The following is a 6,494-nucleotide window of genomic DNA, read 5'->3' as shown; positions in this document are numbered from 1 at the left end:
GTGGTTCAGAGAAATAGATTCTCCTGGTTACATATCCTAGAGTTTGCTAGGATGGAATAGGTTTTCACGATGATGCGTGAGAGGGGATAGACAGCGTTGGCTTTCATCAGGGCCGCCGCGTTCCCTAACCGCACAGCAGGGGCTATGGTCACTTTTTTCACAAAGAGAGAGGCTCCCAGCACGTTCAGTCGGAATCCCGAGTCGTGCGCCCCCATAAGACAGAAAGCGTCGCCGGCGCATGTCAGTTTGACCCTCAGGTCGACCGAGTTCATCAAAAGTCTCTCGCAGAAAAATATGTCCCCGTGGAGTGGGCCGAGCAGGTGCACTTCTCTAGAATTAGCACTGAATTCGGCTCTCTTGTTTAATCCTCTGTTAGGACCGTTGGCGATCGCTACAGAATCCATTGCTCCCGCAGTGTCTTTGTAAAAAAGACCGGCTGTGAATTGACTCCCGAGGGTATCCGGTGAAAAGTTGAGCAGAGTCTCGATCATGGCACGGTAGGGATGTGTGGCACACGATTGTGAGATTAGATGGTCCCCCAGAATGACGTCGCATTGACTGAATATCGTATTCAGAGGGTAATTAATGAGCCCTACCGCGGCCGCGTCGGCCAGGTCCGTGCCATCGGCGTTAGTGATTTTCATGCGGAGATGCAGCATGGTGTCATTCAGATCGAGATACTTTTCCCCATCTCCGGGGATGAAAAACTCGATGGGCCCCGTGTCCGTGATGGCAGACACGGGAGAGATTTCGGTGTATATTTTATCTTCGATCGAAAGCTGTGTCATAGGTGCAGAAAATAGATCCAGCTCGCGCAGCGTGCACTCGAGGGATTTCTGATGCAAGAGAGCCATGTTTTTTGTTTGAATTTCCCCTACGTCGGTTAAAATATATCGGAGCTCCGGGAGGGTTTCCTCTTCGAGCGACCGCTTCTGCTGACTGTTTTCTTCTTCTTACCCGTCGAACGTTTATTAGAACTCGACGAGAGGTGCTCCCCCGGAGGTCGTCTCCTCACCCTTCGCGACAAAACCACGATGCCCCCTGACCCCTCTTGTTTTTTCCGATCATCGAAGTTCAACATTTTCCCCACGACTCTACCGACCGCATCTACGGGTGGCAGCCGTTTTAAGATGGGGTTTGGCAATGTCGAACCCTTTTTTCAGCAGAGGAGATACAAAACGAAACAGTTTTGAGAATATAGAGCCGATACCGCGACCGTACATTACAGGGGCTCCGTAAAATCCTCCTAAATCTCCTCCAGCCTGATTTTTGTAGTAACGGACGAATCTGTGAGGGTCTTCCATCGCTAGTACCCGAGCCATTTTATTTTTTAATTAGTTCTCCGACACCCTCAAACGTAGCTTCGTCCTCTCAGGCCTGAGATTGAATGACGGTCGCGTTAAAGCATGGATTTTATATAGATTCATACACCGTATGTTTTCGGTCTAAAGTGAAGCGTCACGATGACCTTCCCGTAAGTGAATTCAACCTCTTGGTTCTGATCCGTTTTTATCTCGACCTTTATGTTCTCGATGTGGCGCTTGCTCGTGGGTAAATAATACGGCAGATCGAAGCGTAAGGTTACTGCGTCCCCGTATGCTCCGTGCACGTCGACCACCCTCATCAGCGGAGCATAAGCGTCGCCTATCAACTGAGGGCGAACCGCGTCGCAGTAACAGAACATGTGATAAAATCCCGCTCGTAGATCAGCGGGGTAATCGGCCAGCTTCCTGTCGAATTCTATCCATTCTCCCGGTCTCACACCCATAATGTAAGCGAGCGGCGGGTAAAACCGCACATGAGTCTGACCGCCCGCTTGGATATCGAATTTCCTCAGATAATTGTTGTAGGACAGGTAAATATCGGAGTTGATGTTTCTAAACGAAGCCTCCATCTCCTTTTTGAACTGTCCCAAGTTAGCAAAAACACCCGTTGGGAATTTGTGACGACGCACCTTGCTCTTCGTCTCCGGGGTTTCTGGTTTAAACTTATATTCATAGTATGCTCGTTCTTCGGGTATGGTATACCACTTGTGAGGATAGGAAATCTCCGTCAAGGCGACCTCCCATTCCCCTTCCAGATCGATATGCTGAGCCAGATCCATGCGGTAACTGGAGATTTTGTTATCTTTAAAAACATCGAGGCTGGCGTTGGATGGTAGGGTGATGTAAAAACCCGCGTGTTTCTGCCCGTACATGACTGGGAAATGATGAACCCTCACGGACGTCATCCGTTTTTTTTATATATTTTTTAAATCGCTCTCTCTGATCCAGCTGTTGAATTTCTCGGGCCAGTTTTTCCACCGTACAAAGACCTGATTTTCGCCCCTGACCGTACGCCTCTTCAGAATCTCCTCCATGTGGTAGACTTTGCCCCCGTCCGTTTTTACTTTTTGCAACTCGGCCTCATAGAAGGTGCCTTGGACCGGTTCTCCGTCGTAATCTTTCAGTCTGTACACCGGAGGGTCGCGAGGGAGGTGTTCGGGCCACCGAAAAAAGCTCGTCTGTAAAACTCTGTTCGTATTTTTTATCAAACGCCCCTCTTAATTTCGATATCCTGACAAGATCCCCCGTCTCAAAACTCATCTTCAATCTAGCCTTCCGGAGTGGCGGCTTACCGTACAGGTTCTGAAACACTCGATCGAAGTTCTCGAAGCTCACCTGAGCCGGCGCCATTTTAATGCTGCTGTGAAAACTGTTATTGTAGCTTTTCACCAAGTCCTGCAGCACGTCGAGGTATCGCAAGGTGTTGTTAGCTGTGAAATATCTCCACATTCGACCTTTTAAAGTACGATTAAATCTTTTGACCACCGAAGCTTTGAGTTCGCTGTATGTGGAAAAATGCACAATGCCATGTTTTTTCATCAAACCTTCAAGAGCCTTGTTAAAAAATTCTTTTCCGGTGTCGGTCTGTATCTTTACAGGCGTCTGGCTTTCAGAGAAAACGGATTCTAGAGCCTTTACCACCTCCGTGGATGTTTTTCTTTTGAGAGTCCTAACGTAAGCTTTCTTGGAAAATACATCTATGACCGTTAATAAATAATTGTACCCGTCGTTATAATCCGATAAAGCCTGCATATCGCACAGGTCGGCTTGAAATTGGTTCAAGAGACGCGGGGCAAAAACTCTATTTCTAGTAAAATGTATTCTGGCCGGTTTGTTTAGAGTATAAGCATCCTGCTCCGATAAAAAATCTTTTACCCTTTCCACAGACGGCGGCTTCCCCTTTTCATCTCCCACGGCCCTTCGCAGTCTTTCTACCCCTCCGAAACTACCGGGGTCGGACGGATTGTAATACGCATTTTCCATCGCACGCTTCTCAGACATGGCTGAACTGAAGTGAGAGAAAAAGGCGAGGATTGAGATTCAAATTCTTTTTATACACACAGAGAGAGAGGCGAGATTCTTTATTCAGACTCTTGTAGTAAAGCGGGTTTATGATTCAGCTACCCACTAGATGGCAGTAGTAGCTAGTTGTAAGGGGATTTTCATGTTTGCAGGGAGTGAGGAGCAAGCAGGTGTATGCGTCAGAAAAAAAGCAATAATGTTGTTAGCTTGGGCAACTTATTTTCATGTCTTCAGGTATTGTTAATAAAGACATAAGATACAGAACTGATGGCTCCACGTTACTACAACTTTTTATTCAATTTTTTTTTTTTTTTTTTATACACAGAGAAAGTCATGATTCTTTATTCAGACTTTTTATTCAACTTTTTTTTTTTTTTTTATACACACAAACAAACAAACGTTATTAATGTTTTATCATAAACAAAGTTTGTACCGCATAGTAGCTGCAAAAACACACTGAATAATTGAATATATAATAGTATAGAATAAAATATAAGAGGTAGCAGCAAAAAAAAACATACTGAATAATCGAATATATAATAGTATAGAATAAAATCAAACACACACGTGCAAAAACTATATACATATACGTGTCAGCAAAAAAATCAAACTACAAGCGTATATAATAGCTAGCAGCACAACAAAAAAAACACACTGAATAATCGAATATATAATAGTATAGAATAAAATATAAGAGGTAGCTGCAAAAAACACACTGAATAAATGCATATATGACGGCATGGAATAAAATCAAGTTAACAGGAATAGTGGCAGTCCATGACCAGCTTTATGAAACGCTCTATTCTCTCCTCGTCAGGTTTGATTTCATTGTACATTCGGTAGATGCGCTCATAGATCGGTCCTCCTGATCTATATCCCAGCAAAAGAATCTCTGCTGCAGGCCCAATTACGTCGCCCTCGCACGTCTCGTAAAACCCGTAGCTCTCCATATTTTTCTCAAGGGCTTGGACGAACAGTGAGTTCCACAGCATCCGCATCACACCGTGAAAGCAAGTCTGATATATGTCGTCGGGTGGGTCGAGCAAGCACGTGTGTTGTCTCTGGCTAGGATGGCTGATCTGACAACCGTTGCATTTGGCTTCAGCGTACATTCTCAGAACCTTGTTGAGTAAATGAAGCACCGCTGATTCCAGACTTTTGAAAAACTCGATCCTCTTCAACCAGCGTGTGAGCGACACATCAGGGTCGTCGATGAACGTCGGCAATGGGTCATCCGATCCGCAGGGTGAGTTCTCATTCGAAGTAGTGTCCTGAACCTCCATCCCCGCAGTATCCTCGTCAGCGTGCTCCGTGACGACAGTCTCCTCGTGCCCCGAGACGACAGGTTCCTCGGAGCGAGGGGGTGAAAGCTGTTGCGAGAACTCAGGGGTCGGGGGAGGGGTTGGTGGCAAAGGAACGGCGTAACTCTCCTCCGGAGATGAAGGATGGTCGGACATTCCGTCTTCTTCTTCTATACCCCTCAACATGATCCGGGTAGGCCTGATTCTCTTGAGCGCGCGTTCACAGCGGTCTTCCATATTTCTCTTTCTCTCTCTTTTGCTCTTCTCCTCTTTCGGTCGAGTCTGCTTTTATACCATAAAACGAAGTAGAGCACGACCCCCCCCCCCCAGTTTATTTTCTACTGTGTGTCAGCAGCATAACAGAGGAAGCTAATACCATTTTTACGAATAGTTTTCATTTACCACTTTAACCAGCGCTGTCTCTGTGCTATGATGAGGCCTAAATCCTGACTAATACATTTCATGAATGTTATTCTTATGTAAGTATGAGCATAGCTGCTGTGCTACAACCTTTTCTACCTTCTCTGTAAATTGGCAGACAAAAAGTTTCTGTAGACTTCTAAATTTATTCTGCTGCTACCATCATGAGCTCCATCAATAAAGATTAGTGAGTCTGTTCCAGAAGCAGCCAGGATCTTGGAGATAAAGGGGAGGTTTGATATTGGTCTATAGTTAGACAGCTGACAGGGGTCAAGGTCAGGTTTTTTTAATTCAGGGGTTTGATTACTGCTAATTTAAAAGATTTAGGTATATAGCCATTGCTAAGGGAAGAATTGATTATCTTTAAAAGAAGTTTGATTGTTTCAGGAATTATCTGTTTGAGGAAACAAGTAGGTAAAGGATCTAGTATACAGGTTGATGATTTTGATGATGAAATTAGTGAAATTAATTCGGTCTCTTCAAGGGGAGTAAAACGTTGTAATTGTTGATCTAATATTATTATATTATCATCTACAGGGTTAGTTATAAAACTGTCCGGTTTTAAATTAATAGTCTGAATTTCTAGCCTGATATTTTCAATTTTAGCATTGAAAAAATTCATGAAGTCATCGCTGCTATATAATGATTGTGTGCGTGTTTCTATTGTGGTCTTATTTCTAGTTAATTTTGCTACAGTATTAAATAAGAATCTAGGATTATTTCTGTTATCTTCAATTAGGGTGGAGAGATACATTGATCTAGCAGCACTAAGAGCTTTCTTATAGCTCAAAAGGCTTTCCTTCCAGGCTATTTGAAATACTACCGATTTACTTTGACGCCGTTTATGTTTTAATGTGACGTTGCAAGGTGCATATATTATGATTAAGACACATTTTAAAAGAGATGAGATAATTATATGAGATAGCTTCAGACTGTGGAAATGAGACTATATTTAATATATATTTAATCTGAATGTTAGTATTAAATCAAGAGTGTGACCACCACTATGGGTGGGTCCTATTTGGTCTGCAACACTTTCAGTCTTTTTCAATTTGTTAAGAAGTTTGGCGACAGTGTCGTGTGTGATGCGCTCGCCATGTTTCCTGTTAAAGTCCTATCAGACTGTACAACGCATCCACTCTCTGTTAGCTGGGCAATAACAAGATGTTTCACATTCTGCTGCACTGGATTTGTCAGAATTTATTCTTTTTTCTTATGAACACATTCTAATGACAGTCACCATATGATCATCACCTGCACTTTAACCACTTTAATTATTTACTTATCTTATTTAATTTGTACTTAATTAGTTAAATAAGTATAGGTACTGTAATTTGTGTTCTCAATGCATTGCCTGTTTCCTTGTAATTTCTGTTGTATCTATCTGTCTATCTATCTATCTATTTATCTATCTATCTATCTATCT

Source organism: Pangasianodon hypophthalmus, chromosome 23 (assembly GCF_027358585.1).
Source record: "Pangasianodon hypophthalmus isolate fPanHyp1 chromosome 23, fPanHyp1.pri, whole genome shotgun sequence".
Classification (NCBI taxonomy): domain Eukaryota; kingdom Metazoa; phylum Chordata; class Actinopteri; order Siluriformes; family Pangasiidae; genus Pangasianodon; species Pangasianodon hypophthalmus.
Note: the sequence above shows the minus strand (reverse complement) of the source record.